Source organism: Jaculus jaculus, chromosome 5 (assembly GCF_020740685.1).
Source record: "Jaculus jaculus isolate mJacJac1 chromosome 5, mJacJac1.mat.Y.cur, whole genome shotgun sequence".
Classification (NCBI taxonomy): Eukaryota; Metazoa; Chordata; class Mammalia; order Rodentia; family Dipodidae; genus Jaculus; species Jaculus jaculus.
The window spans coordinates 142,823,639-142,846,460 of NC_059106.1; the positions used below are offsets into that span (position 1 = coordinate 142,823,639).

The 22,822-nt window shown below is 36.7% G+C and overlaps 1 pseudogene; it reads left to right on the forward strand.

Annotated features, from left to right (window-relative positions):
- LOC101612450 overlaps positions 1 to 22,822 on the forward strand; it is a 51,815-nt pseudogene that overhangs the window by 9,150 nt on the left and 19,843 nt on the right.

A 22,822-nucleotide genomic window follows, 5' to 3' on the forward strand; every position in this document is an offset into this window, starting at 1 on the left:
AACCTCCTATAGAAATAAAACGAAGGATGGGCCACTGGGAGAAGCATGTGCAACAGAATAAGAATTAGGTTGCCTTGGAATATGGAGTGGCCCTCCTTCCTCAGCAGGACATGCAGCTAGAAGTCATTTTTCCTTCCATAAACTTGACCAAGATTCCCAACAGGAAAAGATATATGCCCACTAATGTCTTCATGAAAAATTCACTGGAAGGGTCCCTCATCCCTGTCAATAATGGCTCCTTTAGGGCTAGAGAGATGGCTTAATGATTAAGGCACTTTCTACAAAGCCTGAGGACCCAGGTTTGATTTCCCAGTACCCACATAAGCCAGATGCACTAGGTAGCACGTGCATCTGGAGTTCATCTGCAGTGGCTAAAAGTTCTGGTGTTCTCTCTCCCTCTCTCAAATAAAAAAAAAAAAAAGTCTTCTTTATATCTCCATTCTCAATTGTTTCTCTATCCTGATCTCATTCATCTTAAAAGAAGATGGGTTGTAGAGATGATGTCGTTGTTACAGAACTTACCTGCATAGCCAAACGACCTAGGTTTGACAGCCCAGGACCCATATAAGCCAGATGCACAAGGTGCTACATGTATCTGGAGTTCATTTGTAGTGTCTAAAAACCCTGGCATACCTGTATTCTCCCTCCCTCCCTCTCTCTTTCTCTCCCCCCCCCCCTCTCTCTCTCTCTCTCTCTTTCTCTCGGGGTAGCAGAGGTAGGAATATTGTTGTGAGTTTGAGGTCACCCTGAGACTACTTAGTGAATTTTAGGTCAGCCTGAGCTAGAATGAGAACCTACCTCAAAAAAGAAAGAAAGAAAGAAAGAAAGAAAGAAAGAAAGAAAGAAAGAAAGAAAGAAAGAAAGAAAGAAAGAAAGAAAGAAAGAAAAAGGAAGGAAGGAAGGAAGGAAGGAAGGAAGGAAGGAAGGAAGGAAGGAAGGAAGGAAGGAAGGAAGGAAGGAAGGAAGGAAGAAAGAGAAGAAAAAGTGCTATGTGTCACTTTCGTTGGTTTAAAATATAACTAGATGCCAAAGTCAAGACTTAAGTGGGGCTGGAGAGATGGCTTAGCGGTTAAGCGCTTGCCTGTGAAGCCTAAGGACCCCGGTTCAAGGCTCGATTCCCCAGGACCCACGTTAGCCAGATGCACAAGGAGACGCACACATCTGGAGTTCGTTTGCAGTGGCTGGAGGCCCTGGTGTGCCCATTCTCTCTCTGTCTCTCTATCTGCCTCTCTCTCTCTCTCTGTCACTCTCAAATAAATAAATAAAAGTGAACAAAAAATATTTTAAAAAGGACTTAAGTGTTCAGTCATATGTTAATTTATCCTTCTCAAGAATATTCTATAGCCAATCTTCTTATCTCCCCACAGAAAGGAATAATCTATTTTATTTTTCAAGTTTGGGTTCAGCCTAGGAACAAATTTATATAATCTTTCTTTTGTGCCTGACCATCCTGCCCAGCTAAATGCTATAAATATTCCCTGTTCACAAATGCTCAGTAACTCTGCATCCCCTTTAGGATAGCTACATTGGAAGGACTATTTCGGAGTATCTGCAGCTCCCAGACACCATGCCCACAGCACTACGTACCTTCCCACACAACACTGGATGAAGATCCACTACCTTGTAAGCTCCTTCCCCAAGTTATCCTACTGTCCCTGCTCTGCCCTACTTTTTATAAATTATAAAAGCAAGCATCACAAGTTCTAAACTATGCTTTTGTATTTTCATACTTTTCTCAAAATCTTCAAGAGAGAGGGTTCCTAAAACTCTGGAATCAATAAGAGAGTCCAGCTAAATCAAAAAACTGAGCAGAACAGCCATAGAGAAAGAAATCTTATGTTCTTTGGCCACCCCAGGGGAATGGCCTCCCCTTACTGCAGATTAACATATAAAGCACCACACCACACACACACTCAAAAAATAAAAAAAAAAATTCTAGTCAACTAACCCTGAAAAAAATAGCTAATCACAATTATTATTTCTTATTGCTAAGATACAGAGCACTTAAATGACAAGTTACTGCACTCAATATTTTTTTAATTGAATCAGATTCTATTGTAAAGAAAGCTTTTCTTGACAAATGGCACAAAGTAATTGCTATTTGAGATAATAGTTACAAATGAATGCAACACACACACACACACACACACACAGACTAAATCATGAAAGATTTCCAGAACAAATAGAGAAATAATCAAGTCATCAGAAACTACATCAGGCTCTTTATGGTGATACTTTCTTTATTTTATGATTTCTTTAATTGTGAGAGAGAAATAGAGAGAGAGAGAGGGAGAGAGAGAGAGAATGGGCATGCCAGCGTCTGTAGCAAGTGCAAACTAACTCCAGACATGTGCATCTGGCTTTACTTACATACTGGGGAATCTAACCTGGGTCCTTAGGTTTTGCAGGCATGTGCCTTAAGTGCTGAGCCCTCTCTTCAGCCTGATACTTTATTTATACTTGGTTTAAATCAAGGATTGCTCTTCCTGTTTTCAGTGTTCATAGTTATACTTAAAATATTTTCCCAATTTCTTTTCTTAACATCTTGTCTTGGCAGTATTCCTCCATCATTCCTTCCTAACGAAGCCTCCTACAAACACTACTTGGTCGAAACTTCTGATGTCCTTCTGGCAATTAAATTTTTAAAAAATAATTTTTATACTGACAGATGGCTCTGCTACAAAGTTGTTACTTAACACAAAATCAAAGCATGGCTGCAGAGCTAAAAGCAAAACTTTGTAATTCAAACTAAATTTAATTCAAAAGTTAACTTTTTTTTTTTGCATTCTTCCACGCGTGTTTGTAGTGAATTAATCTCTGAGCCATATCCTCATATAGAAACTTTAACTCTAGTGTCCATCTTCTGCTGCACATTTTAGATTTCCTGTCTCTCCATTATTGCCCTACGCTGTATGATAAGACACAAGACTGGCCTCTTAGATTGTATTAACCTGGCTTACTTCCTCTGTACTCCTAGGTGATTCAGGTCTACAGGAGACAAGAGATAAAACATGAGTAACATAACATCATTCTCTCAGTTCTATTCTTAACTTAGTGCTATAAAAGGCTGTCTTGTAATAATCAAAGACCTTTCTTGGCAGATGCAGCTTTCTTAGAGTCACATATCCTTTTATTTTTATTTGTATTTTTTTTCATTTTTTGAAGAGTGGTATCAGGGAGGCCTAGAACTCTTGGTGATCCTTCTACCTCTGCCTCCCAAGTGCTGGGATTAAAGGCATGTGCCACCACGCCCACCCTTTCTGTTCCTTTCTTCATCCCACTTGTCTCAAGTGATGCCGTCATCTACTGTAACTAGGTGTTCATTTATTCATTGTAAATTATTATTTGCCCATGACAGTCCCTAATAATTATAAATAGTATCTCCATTTCTTTTACCCCATTTTGAGTATACTATCTACTTCCTCCTGAGACACCATTGACTCTTGTATCTTTTGCTTAGCCTAATCAATTATCTGCCTCACAGATATAAATCAATATTGAACACTCTAGAACTGAGTAGTACAGAATTTTAAAAATGACAATATGAATAGTAACCACAATAGAAATTATAACCTCACCTAGGTCACAAGAGCTATAATTATTATTCTCAGTTCTTTTCAACCTTACAAGACTATACCAGGAATCTTTCCAGGTTATATTCTCTACAGTTAGTGTGTCCAGTAAACTTATTCTTGTTTAAACAAAAAAAAAAAGTATAGTCTTTAATTCCTAAAAGTTTAAGCTGAAATTTCATGTTATATTTTATATTTATTTAGTTAATTACTATACCTTTTCCATAATAACTTCTAAGCATGTGAAAGCAATATGTTTTACTGAAAAATTTATTAAGTTGGAAGTCTTATAACCAGTAAGAAAAAAAAAATGATAACTGAAATTTAGCCTTATCAGAAATATCTCATCTTGGACTGGAGAGATGGGTTAGCAGTTAAAGGTACTTCCTTACAAAGCCTGGCAGTCTGGGTTCAATTCCTCAGTGCCCACATACAGCCAGATGCTAAAAGTGGCACATGCATCTGGAATGCGTTTGCAGTGGTAAGAGGCCTTGGTATTCCCACCCTCTTCCTCTGTCTCTCTGTCTCTTTCATTATCTCTCTCTGCTTGCAAATAATAAATACATATATTTTTTAAAAGAAAAGAAAGAAATATCTCATCTATATTCTTGCCAAGTTTATTTGGAGCAATCATTTGCAAGAGAAATGAGTGACTGCTTTCACCATTACCATCACATTAATGACTATAGAACTATTCTTAAACTTTGTAAGAATGTCTAAAGACAATCGGATTTCCAGGCAAATCTGCCTGTTTCAGATGTAGAACAGGCATTTAGTTCTTGAAACCAAATGTCCTTCAAAGTTACTTTCTTAAGAACATACCTTTAGAAAAAATATTCTCAAATACTGTATCCCTTGAAACTTTTCCCGAGGCTTAACACAGCATAACTGATTAAATCTTTTTCAAGGATTCACCTCCATTTTTGTTTCTTTTCATCTAAGAATAAGAGAGGACCTTGAAAATGCTTCAATAGTATATGGGCTTCTAGAAAATGGTTGCACTCACTAAAATAAAGGGGGAATTGATGCATGGAGACAAGGAAAAGTAGAAAAGAAAAATGTAAGATATTCTCTGAGTCCATGCTCCTTATCAAGTTTGGGATTCTGCTGATAATACCATATCAGTGTGAGAAATAACCTTTGAGATGCCTCTTCTCCTACTTTCTTCACTCTCTCCCTCATACTGGCTTTTTTCCACTTGTCATGCCCAGCGTCACTGTCCCTAGTTTCTGACCTGTGCATTGCCCCAGGGGTTCACACTACAAACTGTAAAGCCTATACCTTGTTTCTGGTTGCTGGTAGGCCATAAATTAGGTGGAAGCACCAGTGTAGGGAAGCTGTAACATTTTTGCCATCTTCCATGTTTTGAGCATTGGTGTGTCTCTCTGTAACTATAGCCTTGCCTCGCAGTCTTTCTTCATATTTTCAGCTCTTTACTATAAGTACATCAGTCTCCTGTGCTTATCTCTTGAGATGTAGAGTGAGAGTTTCAGCCTGCTTTTGTATACTGCAACAACTTTTGGTTTCTTTATCACTGTTCTCTGAACAATCTCCAGATTATTATGTGAGTGAGCCCCATTTCAATTCAGTATAATGCCCCTACATCATCTAAGTATAAAACATTAATATGTCTTGGTCACTCTTCATACAATACTAAAATATACCTAGGATTGCCTAAGGGTATTTCCAGTGAAAGATGAAAGGACAATTGGTCTATTCCACTTCTCTGTTAAAAACAAGAAATAAATTATCTTTTGCTAAATTAGATCAGAAATTCTTAATTTCCACCTTTTGGTAACCACCATTCATCTGTCTTTTCAGTTCCCTAGCTGCTATTGTTTTGTTGCACTGTTATCGCTAAATATTTAAAGGATGAATTCCTCACCAAGGAATTACCTAACGGCTTCCCAAAGGAGTAGGGCAGCAGCAGGACTAACGTTATAATCTTGGGATTGCATGTGCTCAGAGTAAAATGCCAGCAGTTGGAATTTGTTTCCTGTCTGTTTCTGGTTTCCTTGTGTCTCTGCAAAGGAGCTTAATGTGAGATGTGAGAAAATAAATAATCCACATTTGAAAAATACATAACTTGATAAGAAAACGTGCCAGGCTGTCCTCTGAAAGAGGAAGTGTAAGAACAGGAAGTCTAACATTTCTGACAATTTTTTTTTATGTGAGAAATTTTTATGCAACCCATGCATAAGTATGTAAAATAAGTATACAAATCAAGAGTTTACTAGTAAGACATAAATAAATTTATCATAAAGCAATTATTTGGTATCCATATAATTTAATCATTTTTAAAGATGAGAGCTAAGGAATATGCTTGTTTATTTTAACATAAAAATTAAATCTTGGCTAAATAACACTTCAGAATATAGAAACTTTTCAATGGTTTTTATATATGATTGATATTTTGATTTTCTACTTACTTATGCTGAGAATTCCACTTTGACAAAATACATAATAAAAAATGCCAAAGGTATGTTTCTGGTCATTTCAGAAATTATTAATTATTTCAGAAATTCTATCCTAATCTAAATCCAAAATTCATTTAATAATTTCTTTACTCAACTCAAAATAGCACCTCAAAATCAAAGATTTTAACATATGATACAAAGATATACTAATTTGATACTTATATGATGAGAAATGACAGTAACAAAGTATTAAGCCTTTATTTTCCATGAGGAAGACATTATGTTCCTATAAGAAGAAAAGCTTTGTATGTACTGTAAAAACACTACATAACACACAATAGTCTTGAATCTGAGCCATGGTATTTTAGGTAGTAGTCATTGGCAGTGCATGACGTGAGGGTAAGTACCATGTCATGTGCACGTGTGGTCTGTTCAGGGGCAAGTGTTGCCAGGGACTCCTTGGATTCATTGTACGTTTGATTGTGTGTGTGTGTGTGTGTGTGTGTGTGTTTGAAATAGGGTCTCACTCTAGTCCAGCCTGACCTGAAATTTACCCTGTATTCTCAGAGTGGCCTGAAACTCACTCACAGTGGGTGGGCGGTCCATCCTCCTACCTCTGCCTCCTGAGTGCTGGGATTAAAGGCATGCACCACCCCACCCGGCTACATTTGATTTTGAATGAATTTTTGGTCATTGTGTGAATGAGGGTTTTTTTGCAGCATATATTTTCAAATGTTCAATTCTCCACATACAGTGTTATGTATTTATATGGGGTCATGACTCCCAGTTTAAGAAGCTGTACTTTGGAGTATAAGGATCCGGCAATGCATGCTGAGCCCGTCTGTGTGACCCACTCCTGCTGACAGCTATGCTTCATCATCTGGGAGGAACTGTGTCAGAAAAGCAAGAGTAGAATCAGGCAAATCCTTTGCTTTCCTGGTTCTTTCTTGTACTACATATAGTGAAGCACAGAGAGCCTTACAGCTTAGAATTATAGCTGTTGTGTCTTCGGTGGACCTACGGAATATATCATTAAATTTGTGCTAGAGAGTAATTTTCTTCCTCTGTAGCTAGGTTCAAATCTCCAAGATACATAACAAAGATAAGACACTAAGTGAAGCTATCTTAGACTCAGTCAACTGTTGAATCAAAACGCCTTTAAATCACCTTTAAACTTTGATAACATAATAGCACTACTTTCTCTACACACACACACACACACACACACACACACACACACACACACATATGCACGCACACAGTTAGTTATGCATTTGAAATTATAGCAAGATTATACACTGTACACAGTACGACCCTATTGTTACCAGAGCTGAACTGTAAGATTGAACAGCCAGAGCTCTTGGAATCATGCTGTCTGTGCTCATATGCTTGTCCTGCTACTTATTAGATGCATAGGCTTAAGTAAATTACTTAACCATTTCGCATGTTAGTTTCGTCTGGAAAGTAGAGATAATGGTAACATCTGCCAAGTACAATTATTAAATTGACTTTCATGGTGGCTGAAAATAGTAAGCAGAACGAAATATATGTGCATGGATAATAATAATAATAGGTAGATGTTAAGTGATAGATTAGGTAGGATTATAATGACAGTTCTGGGATTGTAGGTGCATGGTACCATAGGCAGCATTAAGTAGGAGCTGGGAATCTGCAACATAGATCTTCAGGCTTGTGCAACCAGTGACACACTCACCAAGTGACTCCCCAGCCCAGAGTCTGATATTTCTTTTCCCAATTTTCCATGCCCATTATCAAGTCTGTATAATAAATGATTTATAAAAATATCTGAAAGAGTCATAAAACATATGGTATCTCATCATACTATGTATAATATATATTGAAGCACTTATAAAATAATTATGTTCTAAATAGACTTGTCCATTGAAAAACTGGGGTTAATGTTTTCCAATGTGCCTTTCTTACTCATGCAATAAGCAAGAAACAACAACCTCGGGGAAAGAACTAATATGCAGGCTGAGGTGTTCTCATTTTCCCCTTTTCATCTAGACTTACCCTCCTATGGAAGAAGAAATGAGGCCATTGTACACGTTCCTTTTCTAAAAGAGCCATATCTTAGGAGGCAATCAATTATGAAGGATATACAAATTGAACCTGAAATTGTACTGTAAGTTTGGAAACTTTCTCTTGGGAGATATTTCATTTCATCGGTGAGGCCTGTTGATTTTCTTAGGAGATATAAGGCAAGGCTAGCCTGTGAATGACTGGAAAATACAAAGTAGCAAATCTATGCTGGGGAAAGTAGTGTCCCCACAGGGTAATATCCTAAGATGGAGAATCTGGAAACCGTTTCAAAAGATTGCAGGCAAGAACCACAGCCTCAACAGGGGAATGTATAGAAGTATGTGGATGCTCCAGACAGATCAGCCCAGAGAGCAATTCCATTTTACTGTGTGTGTGTCTGGAACACACTTATAAAGGAAAGTTGGTTATTATGACTTTTATAGAGTAGACTGCAGTGCAAAAGACAAGGTAAGAAATAGATATAGGTTGGATAAATTTTACAATAGTATCAACATCTTTGTAAGTCCTATAAAATAATAAAACACACAACCAAAGCCAGGCATGGTGGTACATGCCTGGTACACCAAAACTTAGGAAACTGAAACAAAAACTTTATACAAGTTTGAGGCCAGCTGAGGCTATAAGATGAGTTCAAGTTCAACCTGGACTACAGAATGAGACCCTGTCTCAACCAACTAAAAAAAAAAAAAATCTTAGCCAGCAATCAAGCAGGAATAGGGGAAAACAGCAGAACTAAATTGTAAGGAAGAATTCTGAGTTTGAGAGAAAATTTCATTATTTCACTTTGTTGAATTCTTAATATAGCATTCAAATCTCCAAATAATGGCCAGGACTCAGTTTCATTGACCATTGCAAAGACGGTACCAGGAAGTCACCCAGAATACATTGACCCACTTGGTGCATCAAAACTGTTCTAACAAAATTATTATAAATTATTCTGGAACAGTAAAACCTTTGAAGTAGACATAGACATTATTTGGATTAATTAACAGTGAGATACAATGTCAATCACAGATAGCATATCAGGGATATCAAATCATTTTTTCTGAAATATGAAGAAATATGTTAGATCTTGCACGTTTTAAAGAGTACTTTATGGAGAGCAGACACATGGATTTTTTTGACCCATGTAAAATGGCACACCGGATTATTTATTCAAACTATAAGATATTTGAAGCTCTGTGATTCAAGGAGGCAATCTTACTCCTTTGGGCTTCATCCTATATTTATCTCTGTAGATGGCAACAAAAGATGCTACTGACTTTGACGCCACACCAAGTTCCTGTTTTTAGTTTGCATTCCTTCCTTGTGCCTGTCTATTGCAGTGCTAATGAACTTTAGCATAAGAATAAAAAGAGGCAAAGATCCTTCCAGAGCCATCCATCTCCGAATTCCTTATTCAGCCTTAAACACAAAGGACTAACTTAGCCTGTTTATAAAAGCTAAGAAATTTTACCACAAATAGCGTAGATGCTTCAGGTATAATAAAGGCAATTGTACTAGTAGTGTAAATTTTGAGGTATAACTATAAATTAGGCAATGGAAAAGCTTTAAGGACCCAAAACAAGTAAAGAAGGAGAGAGGGAGGGATAAATGGACTGAGGGAACTCATTAATATTATTGGAATCCAAATTTTCGCCTGTAGAAGCTTGGTGAGATGATTCTCTCTTCTTGATAAACAGAAAATCCTTGACTCTAAGACTATCTATGTAATGTATTGGATTGACCCTTTCTTTTTTTAACTGTGTGTGTTTGCATATGCTGCTGTGTATGATGCATGTGCGTCCATGTGTGCATGCATGCCACAGTACATGTGTGGAGACCTGAGGACGATTTTAAAGTGTTTGTCCTCTACTTCCACTATAGTTGAGACTGAGTTTCCTTTGCTGTTTGGGGTGCTGAGGTGCCTCCAGTCTAGCTGACCCACGTGCTTCTGCATTCTCCTGGCTCAGCCTCCTATGAAGAACTGGGATTACAGACACATGCACAGCTTTGTAAGTGACTTTATGAAGGTCCTGGGGAATCGAACCCTGGCCAGGATGATTGTAAGCAAATACCTTCAAATTTATTTATTTATTTGCAAACATAAAGAGAGAGAGAGAAAAAAAAATGGGCACACCCAGGGCTTCTAGCCACTGAAAACTTCAGTTGCATGTACCACTTTGTGCATCTGGTTTTACATGGGTACTGGGGAATTGAACTAGGATCCTTAGACTTTGCAGGCAAGTGCCTCAACCACTAACCCATTTCTTCAGCCCTGATTGTCATATTCTGCAACAATAACTCATGGAAGTGCTTTATATGCTAGGTACTCTACCAGTAATTGCCCTGTTGCTTAAAAGAGACTGATTGGATGCATATTTTTTACATCTAAGTCTTTAGGCTATTGGATAATGAAAGCAAATTTATAATGGCTAATTGAGAAGCCACATAAATTTTAAATAACAGAAAATGGATTTAGGCAGCACGATAAAAATCTTATATTTAAAAATAGACTACTAATGTACATGTATTAAATTATGTCATTGAAATTTAAATCTCTCTTATTTTCTAACAATAATGTTTTGCATCTGGCATTATAAATCTTCATTATGTGTTTCTAGAAGTTGGGAGTGTTCATTTAAGTGGGAGTGGATATTTATTGCCTATTTAACATAAAATGAACATTTTAAGGACAGGAGAAAAATGTGTTTTCCTACAAGAAATATAAAGATACAAGCATCATCTGTAATCAGGACTATCCCTAGAATATGTAAGACATGGTATTCTGGGGGTTCTGTTCTTCAGTGACCCTCAGCTTGGCAGTGAGTCTAAGGATGAAATATGGGAGAATAGTTTTTGCAACAGCATAATGAAGCCTGCATGTGTGTTTACATAGGCCATGAGCTCCAACCCCAATATCACCCAAAATACCAAGATGAGAAAATAGAAATGCCCATTTCTACTTTGACAGGTGTTGTTAATTTTGTAATTTTTTTCATGATTCTCCTTGATGTTCAAATATGGAAAACTGAGTTTTAAAATCTTTAATTTCAAAACACAATCTTGGCATGGTGTAACTGATTTTGAAAAAAAAAAAACACAAAACATGCTGGGGATGGTAACTTGCAACTGTCATCCCAATTCTGGGAAGGTAGACAAAGGAGGATGCTTGTGGGGGTTGAGGGATACTGTAGAGGAAGTTCAGCCTAATTGAATCCAGACCAACTCTCCAAAAAGGCAGAAGGCATTTGTGAAGATTGCCCTCTGGTTCTACATGTATACACACTATACTCCCATAGACAACACACATATACATAAGCACACACTCAACAAAAGTAAAGGAAGACATTTGCTTTATAGACAATTTTGAGATATGCCCAGTTACACAGGAGATAGTCACCAACTCCGTACCTACAGATTAATCTTCTGATGGTTGGACTATGAGACATAACCACAGGAAACTATAACAAATTAAGAGGATGTGTAATTCCATATACCTCCAATTAACACACATAGGTATTTTTCATCTCTGTAATGAAGTGGAATTTGTAAATAAGTTGATGGCTTTTAGATGGCTTCATGAACGACCTTTTTCATTATGAAAATAAGATGAAAACTTTGCAGTTAGACAAAAAAAACTATTTTATAATTTGTTCTTGGGTTTTATTGAGGTAAAAAAAAGTCTAACATGTCTCTATACATTTTTCATCTTGTAAACCTGAAACTATACCCATAATTATATATAATTTCTTAAGGATATAGCACTCTGTTTTAAATGTGTTAGCAAGTCAACTTCAATCATTTACAAAATTCTATTCCCTTATAGATCTTTTCCTGTACACACTGCATTATTGGTGTAACAAATTACATTCTATATATGATATGCCCATAACCACAGATTTATATGCTTCTTTAAATGTTTTTCATGCTTAAATTTTATAGACCAAAATTATTATATAACAGATTGGTTATAGTTTTCCCTTTACCAAAGAACTTTCAATTATATATTTTCATATGGTTTCACATTTCATGCCATCCTTTCAGTTTTGCATGTACGTATGAGTGGGGTATGTGTGCATGCATGTTCATTTATGTGTGTGTGTGTGCATATGAACATATGTGTAGCCCAGAGATCAGTTTCAAATGTATTACTCCCTACCTTGTTCCTTAATATGGAGTCTCTCTCTAACATTCATCAGGTCGGTTAGACTACCTAGTCTATGAGCTTCATACATTCTTTCTCCATCCATGTAGCACTGAAATTATAGACACATATCATCATTTCTAGCAGTTTAAGTGAATTCTTGGGATGAAAATTCAGGTCCTCATGTTTCTATGGTTAGCACTTTACCAGCTGAATCATCTTCACAGCCCTGCCCTTTCATTTTAATTTGAAGAGTTCCCTTGAGAAGTTCTACTACCAATGGATTCCTCAGCTTTTACTAAAATTCATAAGCTCTGCTTCTTTGGTAAAAAATAGCTTAATTAAACCTTAGACATTACATTCTTAACTGATATTTTTTTCTTTCTGTACTTTGTAATACACTATCCCTTTCCTTCTGTCCTAGAAAGTGTCTACTGAGAAATGTTGTGGTAATCTAACGAAAGGTCCCTGATCACTGCCGTTCACTTCCTCTCCCTGCTTTAGTGCTTAGCTTTCTACTTTAGACAATTTTGTTACAGTGTGCTTGTGCTTCTCATTGAATTTACTGCCATTAGACTTATCCAACAGTATTCAATTTATAGGTCCATTTCTTTCCTCATATTTGGGATGGGATTTTCAATCAAATAAGCCCCTTTGCCTTTTCTTTGGATCTTTCTTTTCCATAACTTCCATGATTTACTACATGACTATATGTGATGGTGTGCATAACCACATAGTCCTTAGATACTTTTTCAGCTCCTTTACTCTTCTACTTATTCCTCTCATCCTGTGATTTTGAGGTTCTGTCTTAAATTTCACTCATCTCTTTTTTTTCTTGATCAAATCTACTGTCGAAAACTAATGGGTTTTCCATTTAGTATCTATATTTTCAGCCCAGAGTTCACTTGAATTTTAGTTTGTATTTCTCTGCTGATATTCTAAGTTTATTTATATTTTATTCTTATGAAACAAAATATTCCCATTTGGTCATGTACCCTTTTGGTATAATTAAGTGAAAAATATGAACTATTTACCCACAATATTTCTACACTAACTGCATACCTCTATTTTAAATTTTTTTGCCAGGCAGCACATAGATCTGTTTCTGTAGTCTGAGTTCTGTAGTTTTGCTTTGTTTCTATTGTTTGAGTACACTTCCCTATTTCTTTGAGTGTCTTGTAATGTTTTGCTGAAATTGTGAGCATTTAAAAAAATATGAGGGCTGGAGAGATTGCTTAGTGGTTAAGGCATTTTCCTATAAAGACTAAAGACCCAGGTTTGACTTCACAGAACCTGCATAAGCCAGATGCATGTAGTGGTGCACACATCTGGAGTTTGTTTGCAGTGGCTAGAGGCCCTGGCCTGCCCATTCCCTCCCTCCCTTTCTTTCTCTTTAACTCTTTTTCTCATAAATAAATAAGGAGAGCATACTTTTTTAAAATATGAGCAGGAGAGATGGAGGGGTGAGAATCAAGTAAACCAAATTGTATTTGAAAATGCTTGCTACTTATGACCATGTTTAGATATAAATCATTCTAATAACAATAAAATTAAGGAAGAACCAAGCCTAGAAAAGTTAATATAATTGGCCTAAAGTGCATAAAGATAGGTGATAAGAGATAAGAATTTAAACTCATGGGTACATGTATCTAATAACCATTTTTCCTATATTTTAAAATGTAGATTTATAGAACTGATTTTTGCAAGTCAGACATTTCTCATAGAACTAATTTCAAATTTGAAGAAAAAAGTTAGAATTTTAAAGTCAAATGTCCCCCACAGGCTCACATGTTTGAAGAATTGACCCCTAAGTGGTCGCAGTTCTGGAAATTTGGAAACCGTTGGAACATTTGGCCTCATAGCTTGGTTGGGTTACTAAGAGAAGGCCTTATGGTTCCATCTTGTGTTGGTTCTGACCTGAATTCATTCTCTGCTTGCTAGTCAGGCTCCATGATGTGACCCATATGTCGTTTTATGCTCCCACTCCTGGTCCGCTCCTGCCACCTTGCCTTCCACAGCATGTTGAACTGAAGTCCTATGAAAACATTAGCCAAACTGGATCCTTTCTCCATTGAATATCTATAGTCAGGTATTTGGTCATAGCAGCGAGAAAATAACTGATACAAGTACCAGGTGTGGGATCATTTGTATAATTAAATGTGACCATGTAGTTCACAGGAATTCAAAATGGATTTACATGAGGCACTTTCAAAAGTTTGGAAATGCAGGCTACAGAAGCTTTAGAATGTTATTTTCAGCTAAGTGAACCATTCTTGTCAGAGGTTGAAAGATCAGAATGCTAACAGAACATGAGCAATAAAGACTGTGCTTATAAAACTTTGGACAGAAGCAAGGGTTTGAGGGTACTTGGACTACAATCCATTCACAAGACATTCTGGCAAATAATTTGGTTATGATCTGTTCATGACTAGAAAACTTAAGTGCAATGCAACTGAATCCAAAAATAATAGAACTAATTTATTTGACAAGAAAATTTTGAGATAGCACATGATTTGGGTTATGCCATAGCTGATGCTGGATGCTGTTGGCTAAGTCTGTAGTAAAAATTCATAAAAATAGAAGTAAATAAAACAGAAACATGTAAAAACCAAGTTGGGTGAGGAAAGGAAGTTGAATTTGGCTAAAGTTGGAAATATCAGAAGCACAGACAAAGCAGGAATAGTTAGTAAAGAGAGTAGTACCATAACAAAGAAATGAGATTTTACACTGGGGCAACAGGAAAGGTTCCCTGACTGTAAGGCTCCATCCGTTGATGATTCCAGTGTTTACATATACAGATTCATGTGAAAGACTTGCTTTGAATGAGAGAAGGCCTTACCCAGGCATGGTGGTGAACACAGTTAATTCCAGCACTTGTGAGACAAATGTAGAAAGATCACTGTAATTTCAGGGTCATCCTGGGACTACAGAGTGAGTACCAAATCAGCCTGGGTTAGAGTGAGATACTACTTCAACACACACACACACACACACACACACACACACACACACACACACACACACGGGGGGGGGGGGAGAAAAAAAGAGAGAGAGAGAGAGAGACCTGAGAAGGTATAGCCACAGGGGTACCTTTTCAAGAGAAGTACTATAGTAGACAGCCACATGTTGCTGGGATAAACCTCCAAACCAGGCACAGTTTATGGGAGAAATGGCATTTATTTGAACCTTACAGATCTAAGGGAAGTTCCATAATGGCAGAAGTTCACAGATCCAAGCAGAAAAAAAAAAAAAAAAAAGCTACCAATAAGCATGCAATCCTCTTCAGTAACTCCAGGCAAAGCTCAAGCACTGTGCAGATCTTTAGGGAGGAATTCCAAATCCACCCCCACATATTGGGGCTGGACCCTGGGACCTGCCCACAGTGGCACTTCCTCAACTCTAGTGGCTGCAGATCTAAATTATAAACTTTAATAAACTCCTGTGTACATTGTGGATCATTTATTCAAACTACCACAACCACATAAGCAAGTTTTGCCTTGGATCTCCTAGTATCTAGAGAAGCCAGTGACATTCGAGCTAGCACAGATTGCCTGAACTTGATAATAAGGACATAATGCTGTTTTTTCAGGCATGTATAATATAAAAACAAGGGGGTCATAAAGGTTTTTATCAAGGTGCCAGGGAGGGTAAAGCCACTGAGAAACCCAAAAAGCTGATGTCTGAAGCTATGAGAGAGAAGTCTAGGTTGTAATAGAGAACTAAGAATGTTAGAAAAGCCAGTAACTGCTAAGGAAAGGCACAGGCCCTGAGTAGACTAAGTCTGAGAGCACATGGCCACAGAGAAAACCAAGCCCATTTGAATTCACATCATTCCACCACCTGGCCCAGATGCCAGGTAGGGTGCGGCCATGTTTAAAGTTTGCCTTGGTGGGTTTGGGTCAGAATGGTTGATCTGTATATATATTTTTTTTCATTTTTGAAGGTCTGCAATTTAACTTTTAATTTTACCAGGGAATCATAGCATGCTTTGAGTTTCAGAAGAAACTTAAATAGTTTGGGGAAAGTTTATACTATGGAGATTCTTGAAGTTGGACTGAATGCATTTTACATTATGAAATAACCATAAGCCTTTGGAACCAGTACTGGAATATTATAATTTGAGTATGAAATACTCAACATATTTTATGAGTTTGAACACTTGGTCCCCTGCTGGTGATGCCATTATAGTGGGAGGCTGTGGAACCTTCTTTTTTGGAAGATATTGTAAAAAATACATTAAACCTAGGGTTTGCCTTGAATAGCTGGGAAAAAAACAATAAAGACATATTAGATTCGAAATGCAGAAAACACACAGGGACAATTATCTTCAAAGCACTTAAAGTGGGCAGGATCACCAATCACTCTAAGTAAATGTACAGTTTGCAAATGAAAAGGTGCTTTTTTTTGTCATTACAGTTTTACCCAGCTGTGGGCCCTGAGTGCTCCACAACCAATTGGTAAGGAAAGATATACCCACTGGTATAATAATGGTATAACTGTTATGGGGGTAAACCAATTAATGTCTGATTGGATTTATGGCCTGTTAACCAGAAGAAAATTCATGTATGTTATGTAAACTTTGTCAGAAGCCTATATGGTTGGGGAGGTCACAGGCCCTAAAAGGTAATCTACTATGTTGTTATGCTAAATGGCATTCCAAAGCTCACACAAACCATTACACAGCACAAGACTTGTAAAATGTTGGGCCTCTCTAGGGCCCTTTGATTCAGATGTTCCTGCTAAGGTCCTGATGAGGATTAAACCTTTTAGTCTGTCTTCCAGTATATATGATTTTATGTACCAGTTCCATTTGGGTTTGGACCTTTTTATTCTTAATGAAAGTTTTAGTAAGATAGTACACTAAGGAGTATTTTGAAAACAAAGCTACTTTCATCAGATATAAAAATCATTGCCATTTTTTTAGTTTTTCAAAGCAAATAATAAGAAAATATTTAAGGTAGTATACTCATATTTGACTTATAATGAAAATTCAAATGGTGTAAAATTTAAGCTAGAAAGAATGTCCAGAAATGTATCATAGGAAAAGGTAAAATACCAGTGTATTTTGTAAATTTTTACTGAACATGCATATAAGAGGAACTGTTCTGGGCTTGAGGGATGGCTTACTGGTTAAGGCATTTGCCTGCAGAGCCAAAGGACCCAGTCTAGCCAGATGCACAATGCATATGGAGTTCATGTGCAGTGGCTGGATACCCTGGTGCACCCATTCTCTCTCTCTCTTTCTCTCTCTAATAAATAAAATAAAATAAAATAAAATAAAATAAAATAAAATAAAATAAAAATTTTCAAAAAAGAGGAACTTTCCTTTGGACAGACTGCTGATGAAGTTGGTGGTCATGGGTGGACAAATGTATTGCTTTACCAGAAGAAGGGCCAATGCTCCCATGAGCTAATTTCATTTGATATCAATACCTCAGCTATGCTCAAGTCTTGCGTAACGTTTTTCTATGATCTCCCTTTTATGGTTTTACTATTATATTATCTGGACTATTTGACTTCATTTATGTATTTTTTTTTCTATTATCACTTTTCTAAAACATGGTCACAAAATGCCCCTCACAAATGATTCTTTTCTTTCTCTTTTGATATTATCGTTTTTTCACATCACTTTGGAATTGATTCTCATTTTAAAAAGTGTTCTTCAATAAGTTTCTTCAAGTATATGAGCACATGCTTACCTGTGCTTATTTGGATATACAGATAAATGTTCTGCACAAAAGGTACAAAGATAACTTATCAAAGGAGTATTTCTACTATATTACAAAACCTCCTGTAATGAGATTCTGATACAAAAAAAAAAAAAACTCAATAAATGTTACTGAAGCATGGACTGTAATAACAAAGATTTTAATTATTCGTATAAAAGAATGAGTAGCACTTGTAGGTTGCATTAGGGTCTAATAAAAGCTTTTAGATACACCAGCTCATGTGTCTATTATTTCATAATATATAGTTTACTGGAGTTTATTGACAATTAAAGTGTAAAATAGCAATGATTAGTACTGAGCTTTGATGGGAATTGTATTTATGCATGAAGATACCCTGGAAATCCTCACTTTTCAAAGTAACAGTATACCATTTGGAAGCATGCTCAGAAATATCATTACGCTTCTCTGCTTAGGGCTTCTCTATTATACACACCATCTATCTCCATTCTATTTTCTATTTCCAGCCAGACTTATCTACCATCATTGTTGACAACAATAAAAGTTTCAGTTCTTAGAAACTCCTGCCAGAGCTACTCTCCAAATACATTCACACAATCCTTTCTTGTCTCCTCCTAGCAGACTTTTGACAGTAAGCACAAGGGGCAACAAAGATGGTAACGAACTAAGCACAACTGTCTGGTTCCCAACAGTGAGCAGTTAAGACAACTATCATAGCCTTACCTGATATCAATAACTGGTGTTTGATGAAGAAAGATTAATACATGGAGTAAAGTTGGAAGGAATAGTATCTAAATTTAGCTTAAAGAAGTTCTAAAATATTGAATGTTTTATGAGCTAGGACCAAAAGTAGTGTGACAAAACTATGTTTCTAAATGGACTTTTGTCAAATGGGATAGAATACTGTAAACCAATATATTCTGTTCCTAAGAATAGCTATAATGTTTAAATGTTTAGTTAAAAAGTATTGTTGGATGACTCAGGGAAATTTGTGGAAGAGGGGGCAGAAAGATTATTAGAGCAACATGTTGAGACACTATGCACAGAGACATTGCCTCTTACCCATAACTGATGGCTAACCTCACAGTGTATGACCCACATTCCACAACAAGGAGGGTCCCTATGGAGGGGGGATTAAGGGGGAGGCTAATAAAGTTAAAAGATGGCTGTATACACACTGTGTACATAACTAATAAAAAGTGGAATATTAAAAAATATACATTGTTGGGCTATAGAGATGGATTAATGGTTAAGGTAGTTGCCTGCAAAACCTAAGAAACCAAGTTTGACTCTCCAGATCCCACATAAGCCAGACACATAAAGTGACACAAGCATGCAAGGTCTCACATGTGCACAAGATGGCAAACATGTCTGGAGTTTGATTGCAGTGACTAGAGACCCTGGTGCACTAATTCTGTCTCTCTCTCTCTCTCTCTCTCTCTCTCTCTCTCTCTCTCTCTCTCTCCTCTCTCTCTCTTGCTCACTCACCCTCTCTCTCCCTCTCTCATGAAAAGAAATATTGTTTAGGATGGGGATATTGCTCAGTATTCAAAGACACATGTTTGCAAAGGATGCTGACCTGTGTTCAATACCCTACCCATGTATAGCCAGATGTAATGTAGCACATGTATCTATGATCACAGTGGCCTACAATAATGGGAGGTGAAATCAAGATAATCTGAAGCTCATGAACCAACTAGACTGACATTTGTTTGCAGTCTGAAAATTCATTTGCAGTGACAAGAAACCATGTCTCAAAGGAGGTGGAACACAGATCCCTTGAAATTGCCACGTGACCCCTCTAAGCAGACTGTGGTACACATAAGTGCACATGCATGTGTGGGATACTAAGAGCTTCTTACAACTGCTGAGCAACATCCCTAACCTTACTATTTTAAATTTTAAAAGATACTAACTATTCTCGTTCTCCCTCTTTTCATGGTATTTATACTCTGTTGTATTCTAATACCAAATTTGGTAGTTTTTTTTTTTTATCAGTATACAGGATTTGTTTTATGCTGTTTAATATAAGCTTCTGTGTAATACATTGCAATGGTTTATATTTATTTTCAACTTCATACGAAATAGATTCACCTGTAAAGGATGATCTAGATTAGTTGTTTGAGATAGGAAGACCCATCTTATTTGTGGGTGGCACCATTCCATGGGCAGAGTATTCTGGACCACATAAAGGGGAGAGAACCAGCTGAATATGTGCCTTTATCTCTCTATCCTTCAACCTAGAATGAACATGACCAGCTCTGCTTCAAGCTCCTTCCACCATGCCTTCCCTACCTTGAGGGACAGTAACCTGGAACTGTAAACTAGAATAAATCCTTCCTCCCTTTAACTGATGTTTTTCATATTTTATCCCAGAAATGAGAAGGTAACTAATACATGCATTTAACTCTATTTTCAATGAATGTCATTGTTTTAAGCATCCTTTGCATTGTGTTGGCCGCTTGCTTGTTTTTGATCCAGTGTTGCCCAGCTTCTTTCAACTCCTTCCTTCTCAAGCTGCCTGAGGAGCTCAAGTTCCTAGTATGCACCATCACACAGCCTACGAAAAGGGACTTGGTGAATAAATAGGTACGTCTATCATTTTACCCAACATATACTCTCATTTATGTAACATAAGTTTCTAAAGATGGAATTGTCCTGTCTAAAGGTGTGCACATTGTTAATTTGGATAGATATCCACAAATTACTCTTCTAAGAATTATAGCACAACTTGTTTTATAGTTATCATGGGAACATGCTATTGAAATTTCCTCATACTTATGAATCATCTGTATTTTCAATTCTACTCATATCTTTTTGTCCTTTATTCTTAGACTCTCACTTTTAAGACAACAATGAAATCAAACCTGCCCTCTTATGGCTCTTCTTCATGTTCTTAAAATATGAATTTTATTTTTTTTTCCCATCTTAAACTCAGCCTATTGGCCAGAGATGAAAAGTTCTAATAAACACTTTTATTTATGACTAGTAAAAAAAAAAAAAAAAAGCCATATACTGGCTTTTTCCTGACCAATGTGAAATACTTCAAAAAGCTATGTTAAGATAGATGTATCTTTAGACCTTATTCATCTTTACAAATTTTATTTCTGGGATCTGAGGGCTGACTAACCTACCCAGCTTGGACAGGCACATAGAACACCAAAGAGGGAACCAGCTTCACAACATGGGTGAGATAGAAACGTCATGCCCAAAGGTAATGGAACTTTTTATATTGGGGTAATATATACCCCAAACTGGGTGTATAGGCTGGATGTATTCATTGAACCCCCCAAACCAGGTTGCTGAAGAAAGTAATCATATGTAGGGAAAAAAATTCAAAATCAAGCCCACTAAGATAAATATATTGATTTGTTAGATCTGATAAATATTTAGTCTATTTTGCCATTTTTATGTAAGTTGTGTGTTAAGACAAACTTTTGTCATTTTGCTATTTCTTAATACCTTTCTTTTTTCTTTCTTTTTTGAAGCAGGGACTCACTTTGGCTCTTGCTGGCTGGGAACTCGTTGCAACCCAGGCCTCAGCAAACCTCATACCTCAGCCACTCAATTGGTCTGCTTTAAGTGCCTGAGATGCCATGCCCATCCAGTTTAGGGCCTTTAGGTAGGCTTGTTTGTTTGTTTGTTTTGATCCCCATATGTACATACATATTCCGTACTGGTTCTGGTTGTACTTGTACATTACTCAGTTGGAATTTAGGATTGTTCTGTATTTTTATCCTCCCAGGCCAATATTGGCTTCTGTTTTAATCCCTCTACTACTCTTTCCACATATGTCTCATTTACTTTCCCTGTCCTTCTATCCTCTTTTCCACAGTCTCTTCCCCTTATTCCCTCATATTTATTATCCCCTTCATAGATAGTCACAACAAGCTCTAAAGTTTGTAGAAACTAACAGTACCCCTAAGTTCTCTCTCCCAGAATCTTATGCCAGCTCCATCTTTCTCAAAGTTACTGCTACTCTTCATCTTAACTTCCCACTGCACAATTCCCACTTTTATATAAGCAAAATTGTAGCATTTATTCACTAGCAACTCTTAAAGTCAAAGGAACTTTATGGTTAATTTGATACTGTGACATTCCCATAGCAGTATTCACCAGCTTGAGTCACCTCTGCTGCTACTCTGGAAGTAATATAGAAGACACATCTGGCAATGAGCTCCTACCCTGAAGATATGACTTCTGGTCGACACATCTAATACAGCTGAAACAGAAAACCCAAGCAATAAAATAACCCATGATGCAAAAATATCAATGGAACAATATAAGAAACACACACAAAAAAATCAAGACAACATAACTCCTCCATAAATTATAAAACAGAAATGACCTCCAGTGACAGTGAATTTGATGAACGTTACACCTTAGAATTCAAAAGAATGCCTATATAGAAATGTTTCAAGAGAACAAAGGTGAGATTAAAGGAATCAAAGAAGAAAATAAACTCCTTAAGGGGAACACAGGCAATTGTCTTAATGAAATAAGGAGGTCAATATAAGATATGAGTAAGGAAATAAAAATACTAAAGAAAATACCATCCTAAAATCCTGGAAATGAAAAACACTGTAACTTAAATAAAATCTCTGTAGGCAATTTCTACAATAGAATGGATCAAGATCAGAATGTCTGAGCTGAAGACAAGATGGAAGATTTATAACATTCCAACAAAGAAATACAAGCTAATAAGTAGGGTATGAGAAGGACTATTAATACATTCAGGATACTATGAAGAGATTGAACTCAAGAATTCTGGATATAGAAGAGGAAAAATTTCAATCTAAAAGTATAGTATTTCTTAAAACTTTATGTTTTTCACTTTTCATTACTTTTAATAAAAGTGACGCCAAGAAAATAACTCTCCTTTCAAAGTTCAAATTCCAGTACAATTGTTTGTGATTTTTTTTTTTCTTAAGACAGCATCGGGTTGTGTAGCCCCGG